Raw genomic sequence first — 17,492 nt, 5'->3', positions numbered from 1 at the left:
ACAGCCAATACTTTTGTTAGAAGAAGGACTTCACTACTCTCAGCATTCCCGTACCAAGCAGAAATCCTTTTGCATTTCTCCTGCACAACAAAACACAATAATACAGTAGTTGAAAATGCATCAGAGAACGGGGCGGGGGGGGGGGGGGGGGGGGGGAAGCGAATTTCTGAGACCTCACAAGTTTAATAATGATCCCCATTGCAGGTTTGTTAATGATCCCAACATCTGAAGCTGACACTTGATGTTTGCAATCAGCAGGAAGCAAGGCTGGTAATAACAGGAGATAGGGGCAATGCATGGTACAATATCTAGGGAATTGGATAAAGGCAGGGAGATGGATCAGGCATGTGGATAAGGATGCCTGCTTGATAGAAATTTTAATGCATGTGCCTTCAAGTTTGACAAAGCAGTGTGCATAAACTGAGGTGGTGAAGGCCTGGCCTCTGGTTCCTGCTCTTCTTTTTCATCATTAGTCTACTACCCAATTGCTTGGTTTCATCATCCAGTATTAATCTTTAGGTGCCTTAGGCCTGCTTCATTTTAGAGGCAGGGATGGGGTGGGAAATCCTAGATAACAGAAGTGAGACTCCATGACAGGACAGATACAGTGATATAGCAATCGGACAAGTGGGGGTGGCTTTAAGCTGAAGAAGGAGAGATTTGGATTAGATATTAGGAAGAAATTCTTCCCTGTGAGGGTGGTGAGGGTCTGTCACAGGTTGCCAAGAGAAGCTGTGGCTGCCCCATCTCTGGAAGGGCTCAAGGGCAGCTTGGATGGGGCTTGGAGGAAGGTGGTCTAGTGGAAAATGTCCCTGCCCATGACAGGGGGTTGGAACTGGATGAACAACTTTATTTAAGGTCCTTTCCAACCCAAACCATTTCATATGTGTTTCTAGAGAGTGAATCTCCTGTAAGACAAGTGAATCCATAATTCTGTTGGGGTAGAAGTAAAGGGGTTTGGTCAGTCAGGCTGCCAGCTGTAGAAAGGTACAGACCAAAGCTCTGTCTGAAGATGTGTATTGCCACCAATAATACTATATCCTGTTGTGAAGCCTAATATGAAGGTTGGACTTTATGATCTTGGAAGCTTTTTTGTCCTGAATTATTTTGATTTTAGGTTTTATGATCCCATGACTGACTGAATCTTGGGGGATGGGAGGAGGAGGGATCAGGCAGTGGTGAGTGGGCAGAAAAGAGCAGGATGATTCCTGTGGCTTGACACCTTTCTGCAGTACCTCAGTTCTGGCTGAAGCATTTACTGGCAGGTTCTGGGACAAAAGCATGAAACTGTCACTATCCTGTTTGTGAGGAAGCAAAGGAGTGGTGTGGGGGACAGCAAGGTGTAGAATGTGCAATGAAGCAGGGTTTGCTCTTCTGTGCATCTTGCAAGCTTGTCCCTCATGAAGGAAGCATCTTTCAACAACACCCATTGAGAGAAACACCAGAGCAAGGTGATGAAACTTCTGCTGGCTCTGACTTCAGTTTATCAACTCCAAATTGCATGAGGTCCAACAGGGAGGAGTGCCACGTTCTGCTTTTGGGTCACAACAACCCCTGAAGCGCTACAGGCTGGGCCGGAGTGGTTGGAAAGCTGGAAAAGGATGTGGGGTGCTGGTGACAGCAGCTGAACATGAGCCAGCTGTGCCCAGGTGGGCAAGAGGGCCAAAGGCACCTGGGCTGTGCCAGCCATGGTGTGGCAGCAGGGCCAGGGCAGTGACTGTCCCCTGTGCTGGGCACTGCTGAGGCCACACCTCAAATCCTGGATTCAGTTCTGGGCCACTTCACACAGGACAGACATTGAGGGGCTGGAGCATGTCCAGGGAAAGAAACAGAGCTGGGGCAGGGTCTGGAGCACAGGTCTGAGGAGGAGCAGCTGGGGGGCTGGGGCTGTGATAAACAAAGACTTGGGATCTTCTTGCTCTTTACAACTCCCTGACAGGAGGGTGCAGCCAGGTGGGGGTCGGGTTCTCTTCCCAAAGAACAGGAGAGAGGACAAGAGCAAATGGCCTCAAATTGTGCTAGGGATATTTAGATTGGATATTGGAAACAATTTCGTCATTGAAAGGGTGGTTAAACATTGGAACTGCCTGCCAGGGGAAGCGTTGGAGTCACCGTTTCTGGAAGTGTTTAAAAAACACGTAGATGTGCCACTCGATGATCTTAGAGGCCTTTTCAAACTTTGACGATTTTATGTTTCCAAACAAACCAGAACTGTCCCGTTTCCCGTAAGCTCCCCCGGCACCACTAGATGGTGCTTTTAGCTGCTAAAACCCGCAGCGCTCGCAGCCACGGAACATAATCACAGAACTCCGGAGCTTTGGGGAACAGGGATTTTTACAGGACAGAAAACTTATCCCGCATGAAGACAGATAGCCAAAAACGGGGATATAGCCAAAAAAAAAAAAAAAAAAAAAAAAAAAAAAAAAAGCGTTCTCGGGGTACCCTGACAGCTGCTGACAGCGAGGGACAATCTGGTCTGCCGCAGCAGCGCCTTTTGGCGGTGGCACTGGCCGGGCTCCACCGGGGCTGCTCAGGCTGGAGAGGTTCGGATCAGCCCTGGAGAAGCTGCATCAACGCAGATTGCCCTGCAAGCGCCCGACCTCGTGTTTTTTTGCAGTCTCCCAGACCATCTGGCTCCCGGCTCGGACAGCAGCCAGCGGGATGCAGGGGCTGGGCAGCCTGGTGTCCTGCAGCTCTGGGGACCCAGAATTTCCCAAAACCACCACGGAACCACCAGGTATCCCGAGCAGCACAGCCATCCCTGGGGATGCATATGCATTAGGAAAAGTCTCGTGTGCTCTGTTTACTTGGTAGTTGGCAAGAAATATATAAAAGCATCACTGGTTTCTCAACTCTCACTTCTTTCTCAGGTTTTGTCCTGGCCTGGCTGATGCTGCTTCTCTCCAGTCTCACTGGGCTGGACAGAAGATAAAATTGCAAAGTTTAGATCAGGAGGCTGGTGTTTCCTACAGGGTACATCAGTTTTTATTTCCGTGGGCAGTTCCACATCAGAAGAAAATATGGCACCTTAATTGAGAGCCATGCCTCTGCAGAGAAATCTGGACTTGTCCCACATTGGGGAAAGTTCAATAAACCTGTTTATTTCACTGCTGCTTGTAAAACAGGGGAAGTAGATACTGTGGTCAGAATGGAACTGTCAGCTTAATCTGATTAATGTCCCCTGGAGAGAATAAGGAGCTTCTGCTGTAACAGGATGGGGCTGCACTGACTACCCTGATGTAAGAACAGCTGCTTGAAGGCTGCACTCTTCCCAGCTGACACTGTCTAGTATCAGGTTAGCTCTGTTACACCCAGATAAATTCTGTTAAATAATACACAGCATTGCACTGGAAGTTGTGTCTGCCCCATGCCTGGAAGTGTTCAAGGCCAGGATGGATCTTGGAACATCCTGGCCTAATGAAACCCCCATGGCGGGGGGTTTGGAAATAGATGATCCTTAATGTCCCTTCCAGCCCAAACCATTCTCAGTTTCTGTGATTTTGAGATTCAAATGCATCACAATGGTATACACTGGCTAATTAAGTTACTGTATTTTGAAGATAATTTTCATTTCCTGTCTCAGCAGTAAATACAAAAAAACCCTCTTGACGTTCAGAACAGTACAACAGTGTCTTTTTTATTTCAAACAGAGGAAACAACTCCTTTTATTGAAGCAGTTCTATTGTTGCAGTGATACGTTGCTCTACATTTCACATCACTTTTCTCCTTTCATTAAACCTTCCAAGATAAAATATGGAGAAAAATAACTTTTTATATAAGAGGGTCACAAACAATCAGAAAGTACTGCTATTTTACAGATGTCCTGAGCACAATCCCAACAAATTAAGACCTTTACTGTTGACTTTGGAATTTTATAGATTTATAAAGGATGATTACAATTTCTGCCATCTTTTGTGCAGTACAGCAATAATATCTCAATAACTATATGCCACTGTATTATCCTGTACCACTGTATTATCCTATATCCTATATATCCCCCTGAAGTGGCATGAGAATAGATATTCCATAAAGACAGCCTGATTTAAAGGCACCAAGATGAAATATTAGGGATCTTCATCCTTCTGTGTTAAATACATGTGCAGTGCTCTGCTGTGATTAGTCTGGCTTTGTCATGGATCCTTTATCCATTGTTATTCCTTCCTCAGCTGAAGAGAAAATAAATTTTGTAAAGAAACATGGAACATTCATTTATTATTTATTTATTTTATTACTGGGTTATAGACCTCACAACATATTCAAGCCAACTTGCTAGGACAACAACAAAGGAAGCCTGAAGGAGATAGATATTTTCTCATGTTAGACTTTTCTACAACAGAAGAAACATTTACATGGTAAAGACAAAGCCACCATTTACATTCCAAATTCAAATAACAGTAATAATATTTTCTGGCTCCAGATTTATGTTTCCATCTGGCTGAAGTGACTTGGCAACCAAAAGCATAAGCTTTGTTTCAATTCTTGGTATCAACAAGTACCCTTAAGGCATATTAGGGAGGTATGACAAAAATCTAGTGAATGCCAAAAGCAGTGAAGCTTATAAATTGGCTTGCCAGCATGAGAGAAATATAATCTGCATTTTGTAAGTATGAATATAGAACAAGCCCTGGCATTGCAAGCCGCTGTCAGTCAGGAGGAACTTCCTACTTCTTTTCAGAATACATTTTATTTTATGCCAATTTATTTTTGCAGCGTGATTTACTGAAACAGAGGATTAAGCACAATGGTGTGGCATAAAACAACCTATGTCTAGTCTTTGAATACAGATTTTCTTATTCCACACCACCGCACTTAGCCCAGCATTCCTTGGGGAATGGATAACTAAGAATTAGTTCATCTCAGAGCTTTCTTGGGCATTAATTTTGTTGTCCTAAAAGTGACTTAAGAGTATTTAAAAGCCTCATGTAATTACAAGACCTTCATCCATGGTGTCTGTGTATCAGAGGCCTTGGCCTTGGATACGAAATCTTCATTAATGCCTTTGGCAGAATTTGAATCAAAATGTGATTCAAATAAGAAATGGAACCTATTTCTGTGAAGTGGACAATAATGAGTGGGGCATTGTGCTCTGGGATGACCCTGCTTGAGCAGGGAGGTTGGATCAGATAAACCCACCAGTGGTCTCTTCCAACCTTACCCATTCTGTGATTTTGTGATTCCACACTGGATCTTCTCCCTCTGCTTGCGTGTGTTTCTTATTTAAGCTGTTCAGTTCAATTCTGCTTCCACAACTTTCTACACCACATTTTCAGTGTTAAATACCTGTGTCCTGATATCCAGTGGCTACGGAAGCACGCAAGAGGGTGAACCAAGGCTGGAAGGCATCAGTGGTAGGAGGAATTTGAAATATGGGTATTGCAACAAATCTTCTGAGGCCTTTTTAAGAGAAACCCATCAGCTGTCTGATCTGTCATTCTGTGGCTCCTGAGCAGTGCTGGTTGAAGACATCACCTAATCTGCCATGGATTTGTGTTGGGTGAGCACTGCTGGTTAGTCTGGCTCTGCTGGAGGCAAATGAACCATGGAAGCTGATGAAACTACCACTGCCAAATAGTCCAGGAATCTGGCTACATATCCATGTTCTGATCCCATGATGTGAAGCTGGACACATGAATGCTTTGGTATGTGACATACTGGCTCTTGGAGCTTGGCCGCCTCCATTTAAAAGAGTCAGACATAAAATAGTTCCAGATGCTGATTTTTCTTGGTTTTGTTGTTGTTTTGTTTGTTTGTTTGTTTTGTAGGGGTTTTTTGTTTGTTTTTAGCTTTATCTTTCTCTGAATTACAGGAATGGTCTTCTGTAGGAGGCCTCCCTAGTCTCCTGTTATTTAATGTAAGTTTTCCATGTCTTTCAGCCGAAGTTACAACGAAAAAGCTTAACACAACCATCTTTCCCCTTTGACCAAGTTTTTATTTTTGTCAAGATTCACCTCAAAGGACAGTGATGGGCCTGAGATCACCTATTGCACCAGGAGCCTGAGCTATGCTTGTTGTCATTTCCAGGCTGTGGCCCTGAATGCAATGAAACTTTGGGAGTTATTATTTTCTTATTATGCAATTTATCAAATCCCACTGAACAGACAAACTGCAGTTTTCAAGTTCATCAGGTCCAAGTAGGCTTTCAGCCTCCTGAGCTGTTTGGAGGTAGAGATTATGGAGAAAAAAAACAGATTTTGAAGTCTGAGACAGATTTCTCTTTCCCTTTCTGCTGCCTTACAGTAGAACAAGTGTCTAGAGACATTTTCATGTCCCTCTCAGCAGTGCCATTGTCATTGCTATGCCTTCTCCTCCTCTGAGCCCAAGGCTGTTCCAGGCTTTTCCTACAACCCTTCTCCCCATTCCATTGTCCTAAGGCAAGACCAGGCAGATGCTTTCCCAGTCTTCCCCAGAGTGATGGAAAATCAAGAGTCCCAAGGAGCCAATCCTGGGCAATTGCCTTCTGGGCTACACCACAAGAAGTGTGGCCAGAGAGTCAAGGGAGGGGATGCTCATCCTCTACTCCGCTCTTGTGAGAGCCACACCTGGAGCACTGCACCCACATCTGGGTTCCCTGGTACAGGACAGACATGGACCTGTTGGAGTGGGTCCAGAGGTCCTTTTCCTATAAGAAAGGCAGAGAGAGTCTTTTCGTGAGGGACTCTAGTGACAGGAAAAGGAGCAGTGGACAAGGAGCAATTGTTTTAAACTGAAAGAGGAAAGCGTTAGGTGAAATATGAAAAAGACATATTTAAAAATAAGGGGCTTGAGGCTCTGGCACAGGTTGGCCAGAGAAGCTGTGGCTGTCCCATCCCTGAAAGTATCCAAGGCCAGGCTGGATGGGGCTTGGAGCAACCTGGGATAGTGGAAGGTGTCCCTGCCCATGGCACAGGGGTTGTCACTTGATGATCTTTAAGGTCTCTTTCATTCTAAATCATACTACGAGTCTACATGCCTATAAAGGAATGTTAGAGATAGAAGGTGCTTTTTGGAGACAAAGAGACTGCCAGTCTCCTGAGTGTTCTGTGGTCCCACTGCAACTTCACAGTGTGATCAGCTGTCAGGGGGAAGTTAAGGAAAGGAAAGGAAGGGGGAAAGGCAGTTTCGACCATGAAATAACTTCCTTAAATCATTCCCTGCTCTTCAAATGTTCATCATAACTTCTTGATCTCACCCCTAAGTCCCCCTTCACATCCCTGAAACTTCCTGCAAACCCACATCTTCCTTCAGAACCCCACTGATCCTTCTTGTCACCCATCATCACATCGATCTCCATAAAAACCTCCACACTTCTGTCACAGCCACAAAATGCAATTTTTTTGCCTAAGACATGTCAAATCAGCTGCGTACAAGGCGTAGGAAAAAGATTTAAGATGCCACAACAGCCTTGGAGAAATCACTAACAGTTGCAAACACGGGATTTCAAGTGAGTACAAGTGCTCCTGAACATCTGTATTTGTATGTGTGCCTGCACAGTGGGGTGCATCGTACAGCCTATGTGGTAGAGACTGATACTGCTCCAAGACTTGCCTTACCTTTCTAATTAAGTATGGAGTAGTACAAGAATTAAATTGTGATGGTTTCTGCACCTGTTTGACTTTCTTCTTTATGACAAAACCCAGATCAGTGCATGTGGGTTCATTGAAAAAGGGACCGGTCTCAGTTTGGAAGAAAATATGGTTGGTAAAATCAGAGTTTCCTCATTTCCTTTGTTTTCAGTCTTCCAGATGTATTTTCTGCAGCTGGACAGAGAAATACAGGGAAAAAAAAAATCAGATGTTCTCCTGGAAATATCCCTTTCACAGTGATAGTGCAGCTAGTCTACAGGAGCTCTTTTCTGAACACTGACTGAACCAAAACTGAGAAAAAATTTTAATTTATGTATAAATAAATTATGCATAAATTAAATTTATTAGATAGCCAATTTTGATGATATTAATTGCAACCAGGAATTCTCTCTCCCTGACTGCACAAAGAGTCTAGATGAAGAACTTAAAAGAGCTTTACAGTCCATGTCTAAAGAAGAGGAAATGGATCCTGCCTTCAGTGACTCTCCAAATGTTCAGTTCTCAGCCTCTATACCAGGGATATATGCTTAAAAATATGCTCAAAAAGAGTATGAGTTGAAATTTGGCTATAGAATAGACATGTTAAAATGAGAGAAAAATTGGAGAGTGGAAGAAATATCACCAAAGTCATAGGATATGAGGACTTTTGTTGACTATTTTTTCTTAAATTTAATCACGATTGAACTGCTAATATTCTGGTTTTATTACAACAAAATGTATTGCTTACTTTTTTTTTAGAGGTTCAGGTGTTCTAGAAGGATTTAACATGAAGAACCATTCATCCAGCCTTCATCATGCTGAAGAAATAGTTGAGTTAATTCTAGTCAAATACTCCCTCTCTCTTGCTCTCTCTCTTTCTCTGTATATATATATATATATATATTTATTTATTTATTTATTTATTTATGTATACACAGTAGTTTGTTGCTATAGGGAGGGATACAGTCACAGAGTATGGTATGGCTACACAGAAGTAAAATGACATTAAAATAAAGCAGCTCTTCCAGAAAGGAGAAGGTCATTACAGATTAACCAAAATTTACAATTAAATGGGAAGCCCTGGTCAATGATCCATATTTCCCTCTCTTTCCTAACATCCACCCACTCTGCTGAGCACCTTGCTAATGTTAATTTATTCATCCTCTGCAATACTGAATCCCTTTCACTTGAGTTGGGCACTGAGCAAGCAACAAAGGGACCAGTTTCTACAGGGGACACCAGGATGAAAATGAAATCAGGAGTCAAAAGCAGAAGTTGTTTGTGCTGGGGTTGAAAACATCAAACATTTAACCTTCCATTTAGGGGGAAGAGAAACACAGCCCTTTCCCTACACATTTTTTTTCAATGTATTTTAGTCACTGAAGTGCCATGGGGAAGTGGAACATTGCCAGCAGCATCCAGGAGATTCTGTTGCTGATATTTATTACATTAATTACACTTTATTTCATTAAAATAGCACCCAGGATTCCCTGTGGAGTACAGTCTCTGTGTTACACATAAAGCACATTCAGAGGATGATGACGAGGTCTGCTTCCTGAAATGACAGGGCAAAGGAATGGCATATTTGTGAGTCAAACCTCAACCTGGTCAGGAATTCCAACACTAACTCTTCTGTGATTCTATGAAATGGCCATTTATCTGCTTGTTTGTTTTATGGTGTGCCAGCCTCTGGGGAATTTTATTGTTATGAAACAGAGACATCTACAGCTCTGAAATTACTTTAGGTTAACTAGAGGGGTTGGAAAGCAGAATTTTTAAAATATAACCACTGATTCTTTGTAAGTTCCAATTTATATATGCAAAATAGTTTCTCAGTTAAACAAAGTATGTGCCAAAACCCACTGGCTTTGTTTAAAACACAAATGAGATTTTGTTATCTGTGGACCAAGACGTTATAATGGACCAATCCCTTAAAACATCTCCTAGTTCTAATTATAGAAGAGGATGACAGAATCATTAAGGCTGGAAAAAACCTCCAAGATCATGAAGTCCAGCCTTTGACTGAGTAACACCATGAACCATACCACATCTGCTCATTTTCTGAACACTCCCAGGAATGGTGACTGTTATAAATGAAAAATTGCGAGTGAGCCAATTTTTAACTCCAACACTTCCGTGGGCAGCCTGTTCCAATCCTTAATCACTCTTCCAGTGAAGAAATTCCTAATATAAAAAAAAAAATCATATAAGTCTGCAGCTGGAGAGGTTTATCCAAGCTGTTTTCTTGTGTGATTAAGCAAGAAAAGACTCAGTTTTCCTTGCACTGACTTTGTAGAATCAAAGTTTGTACTTAAAAATAGACAGAATTTATGTTCTCCTGTCTCAAAGTCATTGACTGGTCAAAGTTAAAAGCATGGTCAACACTGAGGTGAGCTGAATTCATTCACCAGGATAACAAGAGTTTTGGCATTTTCATAATTTCCATATAGGTTTGAACACACTTATCCAGGTAGTAAAAACTGCTAGTTTTGAACATAGAATAATAGGATGGTTTGGGTAAAAAAAGAACCTTTAAAAGTCATTTAGTTTAGCCCCTAACATTACTGTTCTGGTTATCAAATCTTGATCTCAACCATATTTCATTTTCTACATAAAATAACCTCATAATGTTTTGAGGATCTTCAGATATCAAATATGTGGGTGATATTTCTGTGTATATAGAAGCAGGAAAAGAGTAATAATAGATTACTAAATAAATCAATTTTTAAACAGAAATAACTCATTATTAAAGTTTTTTTTAAAGCCTAATTAGAGTTAAGGACTCCTAGAGCTGGGTCAGAGACTAACTTTTCTCATTGAGAAAATTCCTGCCCAATTCCACAATGAGTAGGAGGCTGGAATACATGACTCCAGAATTCTTCGTGTCAATACCTCCAGAGAACATTCATCCAAACAAGCAAGACGTCAGCCAGGATATCTGATGTTCCTTTTCCACCTCAGTGATTTAGTCACTGCTCCTACCTCACACTTGTTCCTGTGTCCTAGGAGCACAACATTGCTGACACAGATGACGGTGTCTCCTTTTAAATTTTGTTTTCTTGGGCTTTTTATAAGAAAAAAGCACTGGTAGTTCTAGAATATACCAGTTTAGTGGGTGTTTTAATGTTTTTTTTCTTTCTTCCTAGCAGCAGAATTTAAAAAAAAATCAAGAGTGTAAATCATGGTGCTTGTTCATCCAGAAATTTCCCACATCAGGAAAGTTTCTTGCCATGAGGGTGAATGGCCTTTTGCTACGTGTCTCATTGCAATGATTACAGCCCAATTCCAGAAAAAAAACCCAGCAGCTTTGGGGAGGAACTATTCTCCACATTAAGGCAATGAAGAATAGTGGTGTATAAAAGGAAGAAAGAAAGAAAAAGAAGAAGAAAAAAGAAAAGAAAAGAAAAGAAAAGAAAAGAAAGAAAGAAAGAAAGAAAGAAAGAAAGAAAGAAAAGAAAGAAAGAAAGAGTCCCTTCCAAAAATAATCTTGAAAATGTGGTTTGAGGAGTTTGTGGTTTGTTTTTGGTTTTTGGTTTTTTTTTTTTTGTTTTTTAGTGGGGATGGAGGGTTGTAAACTTTTGTGTTACATTTTATAAAAAAAGTAATGTTTGAGTTAAAAGATTTGAAATTAAAAGGTTAAAAACTCCCCTTTAAAATGTCAGTAAAGAGGAAACTGTAAACTCCATGTATGTATATATACTTGAGTGTATACATATGTACACACATAGACATACTGGTGACTATATTTAATTTATAGTTAGCAGGCTGATGTTCAATGAAATTTCTCTTACAGAAAAAATGAACAGCTAGTTCTTTAAACTTCTGTCCTTTTGCTACATGACTCAGAGGGAAGCACAAGAGAATAATTGCTCTCTACTTAGATGCTACTCTTCAAGTAATTTGCTTGCACAGTAGCCCATTGAAGTCAACCCTGAAGGTGCAGCTCCTGCAGTTCTGGAAAACAACAAAGTGAAAATCCCTTTGGAAGCCTCCTAATCTTCCTATTGTGGTCAAAAGAAATTGGTATTTCTAGATTTCAGTTCATCTCATCCTTCAGGAAACACTCAAATGTCCAGTAAGAATCAGGTCATGGCACCTTTTTCCCATTCACTTCTAAGAGAAATCAAGCAACTGATGCAGGCATCTGTATTTTCAGGAATGTCACAATAATACTTCGATTGTGAGCTCTGTTGCTGTGTTCTGCTCCAATTCAAGTGATTTTATCCCTCTCCATTTATTTGTGATGATGTCAATGTTTTTGATGAAGTCTGCAATGTTTACACAGATAAATCACAGAATTGCAGAATGAGTAGGGTTGGCACAGGGTGCCCAGAGAAGCTGGGGCTGCCCCTCCCCTGGAAGGGTTCAAGGCCAGGTTGGATGGGGCTTGGAGCAGCCTGGGACAGTGGAAGGTGTCCCTGTCCATGGCACAAGTGGTGGTCTAGGTGACCTTTAAAGGTTTCTTCCAAACCAAACTATTCAATTACTTTATTCTAAAATGACATATAGGTGTCTTTATGTGCCAGCTAAATCCCACCCGTTGCTTCAGCTCCACTGCTCTCAAATTTGTTGTTTAGTAGTGAAAGTGCTGCAAGACAAAGTTGTCAGTTAGCAATATTGCTCTCAGTTTTGAGAGATATCACAAAGGTGACAAAAACACCCTTCAGTTGTCAATATAGTATTTCCCTGCCCAACCACACAAGCTCCATGCAAACAGGAGCTACAAAAACGTAGTTGTGCTATTGTTTCATTCAGCATTAAAGCTGCAATTGATAAATCTAATTTTTCTAGTTAGGATGCGTTTGCTATAATAAGCACAGTAGACAGAGATTATAATTAAGCACATTCAGTTTTGCAGGATCCAGGAGCTGTTGGTTAATGAAGTTCAATGTGATACTGTCAGTAACCAACATGATAATTGGTTACAGAGAAAAGGCAATTTCAACAAATGCTCCTCATGCAGGTGGCTGGGAGAAATTGCTTTCACTCAATTATCTCTTCAATTATTTTGGATGAATGAGGCAGGATTCTTTAGCTCATTATAAGCCCAATTCCACAATAAGTAAGTAAATATTTTGACACAGTGTTGAAACTTCTGCAAAAGCATCTATAATATTTATAAGCATTGGAGAGGTCACATATTGTATTATCATCATTTGGTGCATTCAGTGCCAACTAAAAGAAATTAATGGTTTCAGTAGCCAATATCACTGGAGTAATACTGTAAGTAGTCAGTAGTTTTCTGGAATATTGTCAGAGATTTTATGGCTTATAAATACCCATGTCTGGTATCATCTCTAAGAATGGAGCATTAAGCAATAGGACACATTTGCACTGGTTATGGAGTAAACTATCTGTTATTATACATTGTGTTGGAAAAGCCATACCTATCAATTTAGGAGTAGAATTTGATATTAATTTACATCAAAGACAATACTATATAAAATACAGGAAAATATGAAATATCAGAAGATTTATTTGATATGGTTGAGGTCCAAACATTGTCATCTTCTCTTCACATCCCTGTTCATCCTGAAGGAAGAACAGATTTCCACCACTCTGCTGCCTGCCCAAAAAGCCAACTGTAACATTTGACTGGAGCATTTCAGAATGAACATCCACAGTCAAAAATTATTACCAAGATTTAGGTATATAAGATTTGTATATATTTTTTTATTAGTCATTCAATAAAATCACTCTCTTTGATGCATTAATTATATTACTTTGTCAGAGGGTTTTGTGGAAGCTGTCCAGGTGATGCAACTTGCAACACTTCAGGGAATTAAATTTTTTTTCCTTTTCAGAGATGAGTTTATCAGCTGTGTTCATCCAGCCAGCTCCACTTCTACCTCACAGAGGTATAAAATTCAGATTTGAGATACCCCTCAGACAGTTAAGACTTCCTTAGGAGACTTTTGAGGAGGCCCAACATGTGGCCACGAGATACACTTGTAGCAGACATGGAAAATTTCAAGTATTGCTGGCAAACATCTCTCCCAGGCTGGCACCAGGAACTGTGACCTGCTGATATTCAAAATCCATCTGGGCATCTGGGAAACTGGGTTTGGATAGTTCTGCTTGAGCATGGGGGGTGGACAAAGTGACCTCCAGAGGTCCTTTCCAACCCCAACTGTTCCAAGATTCTGCATCTTCCAGACCCCCCAAACTACATGGCTGCTTATTTTCCTTGTATTCTTGTATAATATTTATAATATTATAACACCTGTGGAATTGTAAAATAATTCCTGAAATTGATCTCAAAAGGAGAACCAAAGAGGGATCAATATGACAATGGACTGTCTCATGGAGTCTGGAATTCATGAGATATCCCTGTTGAGAATCTATGGGAAAGGGAAGGGAAGGGAAGGGAAGGGGAAGGGGAAGGGGAAGGGGAAGAGAAAGGGAAGGGAAAGGGAAGGGAAAGGGAAAGGGAAAGGGAAAGGGAAAGGGAAAGGGAATAAAGAACAAAAAGTTCTCAGAAACAGAGGCTCCAATTTAGATAAAAATTAAATCCTTTTTATAACATAGAGACATAAGAAAGCACAGGACATCACCACTACAAGGAGCCAATGAATGTTTTTAATTTCAATTTTTCACCTGAACCAGCCAAAAATTATGATAATTTTTGTTCTTTCAGACCATGATCATGTCCCCAAACTGTTTCCACTTTTTCAGCTGATATATGGCTGTTACAATTTCTTGTGCTTATGGATGGCATCTCAGGATATCTCTGGCTTCTGGGAACCCCAGCTGTACTTTAAGGAGGCCAGATGCAGTTGTCAGGGATGTTTGTAGTATGAAAGTTCCCAGGCTCACAGCTGCCAGGCTGGCTGGGAATATCTCTGCCAGTATTTTCCAGCAGACATTTTCTTCTGCTAGGTAATTTTGCCTCTCTAACCAGGCCACCTTTAAGGCTGCTCACACTGAAGCCTCTGCAAAGATCCATTCTCATTATCCCACCTGCTTTCCTTTTCCAGTTGGAAATTCAGTCCCACCTGAAAGGATGCAATTATCTTAGTGTAAATATCTACCTCCTCCAGTGTGAGCACCTCTATTTCTTCCTAGGAAATGGAATACTTTCTAAAAAAAAAATCTAAGATATAACACAAATTTAAGCAGGATTTAGGCTGGCTATACTACATATGTATGCATATATTGTGGAGCTGAAAGAGGTCAAGAAGGCAGAGGTTATAAATCATCAGTGAGCCTTTTCATCAGAAGAATAAACAGTAGTGATGATGATGAGAAATGCAGAAAATCTGGAGGAAAAAAAAAAAGGAGAGGAACTGCAGAAAGCAAGGTCTGAAACTACTGTTAGCCACTAAAAAAAATGTCAAGAGTGGCACCAAAAAATTAAAAAAAAAAAGAAAAGAAAAGAAAAAAAAGAAAAAAAAGAAAAAAAAAGAAAAAAATAATGCCTTGCTTTGGACTCAATAAAACCAATCTGCTTTCTGAATGGTCTGAAGAATTCCAGCATTCCTTGAGTTTTCAAAACTATTAACCTGAAAATATTTTTTTCAATACGTATTGCACATGCACACAAGGCTCAATTTGCTCTTAGGTGCTTGTATAACAAAAGCAAGATCCTTGCAAAAAGCCTTGGAAAAATCCGTGCATAAAAGAAGTTTCTAAGGTAAATTTTATTTTATCCTGTTAAATGTCTTGCCTCTGCCATGAGGTGCCTTGAAGCACTGTCCTCATGATGCACAAGGGAAATCTTACCTGATATTTATAGCAAATTTTGCATTATCCACAGTGAACCTGACTGCTTCCCCCACATTCCCAAGGATTATAAACCATGGATCTGCTGCTTCATATTGCTTGACTGAATGTTTAGGTGAATCAGTTTCCTTTATAGCATGTGAAAATGTGCTTATTTAGCAGCCGATTGTGAATTTTCTGGGTTTCTTTCTGAGATTGTCTGTGCTTATGGGTGACAAAAGGAAAAGAAAGGATATGTGGGAACTGCAAGAAGTCAGAAACAAGGACTTGTGGGACTGCAGCAGATCGATTTATAGTGCTTACAGATTGTGTGCCCAGATAATTTCAAAGCACATGGTATGAAGGGGTCAGATCAGCCTCGTGCCAACATTTTTTGCAGCATCAGGCAAGACTGTCACTTAAGACCCAGCCAAGAGATTTACAATGTAAAATGGTTAGTGCATATGGGCATGAGATTGCCTAAAGTCCCCAGCTGCCAGCGTAGACAAAGCCTTAATTAGCTGGAAATTTGTGCTTCTGTGGAAGTTTTCTTTATTCAATAAGCAGTTCCCCAAATAGTACTGAATTGAAAACAACAACCAGTTTGACAAGGAACCGAGGAATGTGGCTTTAGGTCAGTATATATTAACTAAAAATTCAATCAGCTAGCTAAAGGTAAAAGTTTATCATTATATCTCATTTGACATTGGTACACTAAGTGACTAAGAACATGTTTCTTTTCAAAGATTAGACATATCTATGGGGATCTAATTCCTTAGTGAGAAACCTGATTACATGGCCAGTTTTATAGATCCAGAGAAATGCAGTTTCCATGAGGTATATAAGAAACTGTAAGCATTTGTTCTGCAGACAAGAACTGCCCACATATCTGGGCAAAGAAATGCAACAGGTTCCAGGGATTTAGACTCAGTTCTCAGCAGGTATCAAAAATAGCATCTTTTATATTCAACTTTAGGTAAAGCCATTAAATTATACAAAATCCCTTTTATTGTTTGAATTAATAGTATTTGTTACCCTTTATTTTCTTGATTATGAAATTATGTTGCTGCAAACAATGTTCAACCTTAAGCAGAGAAGTGCACTTTGTTTTGTAGTTTTAAATATGCATGACAGTACAAACACGTTTTTTTGTTTGTTAGTCTTCCTTAAGTACTCCCTAACTTGACTCAGATTCTTGACCTTCTTTTGCATGTAGGGAAAAGAAGAGCAGAAGTATTATGACATTATTTCCAAAAATACAAGAATTTTGAATTACTTGCTGTGCTGGTGCAGAGTCAAAGTGCATAAGGTACAGATAGGCATGCAAGACCAATCAGCATAATGCTGATAAGAATTATTGAGATGTGTCCAAACTGGTACTTTGAAGCACTTGCTCTGTCTCATTTGTATGCTATGCTCTTTAATTCTCAATAAGGTCTCAATTGTTTCAAAAATTTTCCTTGACAAAAGTAAGAAAACTCTCAAAATATGTATCATCTGTATTTTTCATGTGGCTAAAAATCCTTAGTTGCAAGTGGGCACACCTCATGATCTTCTTCAGTCCTGGGCTGGTTTGGTGAACTCAAACCTTCATGTGTAATGGACCAACAACATCCAGGACAGTAGTGAGAAATCAATCCCAGGTATTGTTTGAATTACAAAAAATATTCTGCATTGGGTGAAAAAACCCTTTGCTGTGCCAAACCTTTATGACTTTGCAACAGCTGTGTGCTACTAAGTACTATTAATACCTAAACTCATTTTCAGAACTTGGTGAATTATGTTATAGTTAAGCTCTCCCTACAACAGATAAGGCATGGAAATGAGTGAGACCAGCATTTCTCTTCCAGCCCCAACACTTTATGGAAGTTAGAATTCAGCTGTCTGAAAATTAGATAAGTACTAGATATTAGTTTCTCTCTTTGGGTTACTGCTGCAGTACCAGAGAAAAAGATTGCTTGTCTTCTTTGGAACAGATATTAAGAATAGATTTTGTTCCATTTTACATTACTTCAAAATTTCAAAGGGTAACTAATGAACTATGCTTACACTCCTTGCCCCAAAAGAGCCCCCTGCAGAAAGTGTCCTCATATTTGCAACAATAGACTGAGCAATAAGTGAAGAGGTGGTGGGAATTTTTGTGGATATTTGATGTGGCTTCAGCAGTGTTGAGCTGATGAATCCATTACAGGTCCAGGGAAGGCGATTGGTCTTCCTGTTTGCCTTAAAAAAGAAGTGTTTGTATTACCA

Source organism: Pyrgilauda ruficollis, unplaced genomic scaffold, assembly GCF_017590135.1.
Source record: "Pyrgilauda ruficollis isolate IOZ18807 unplaced genomic scaffold, ASM1759013v1 scaffold54, whole genome shotgun sequence".
Taxonomy (NCBI): Eukaryota; Metazoa; Chordata; class Aves; order Passeriformes; family Passeridae; genus Pyrgilauda; species Pyrgilauda ruficollis.
This window is presented reverse-complemented; position numbering follows the sequence as displayed.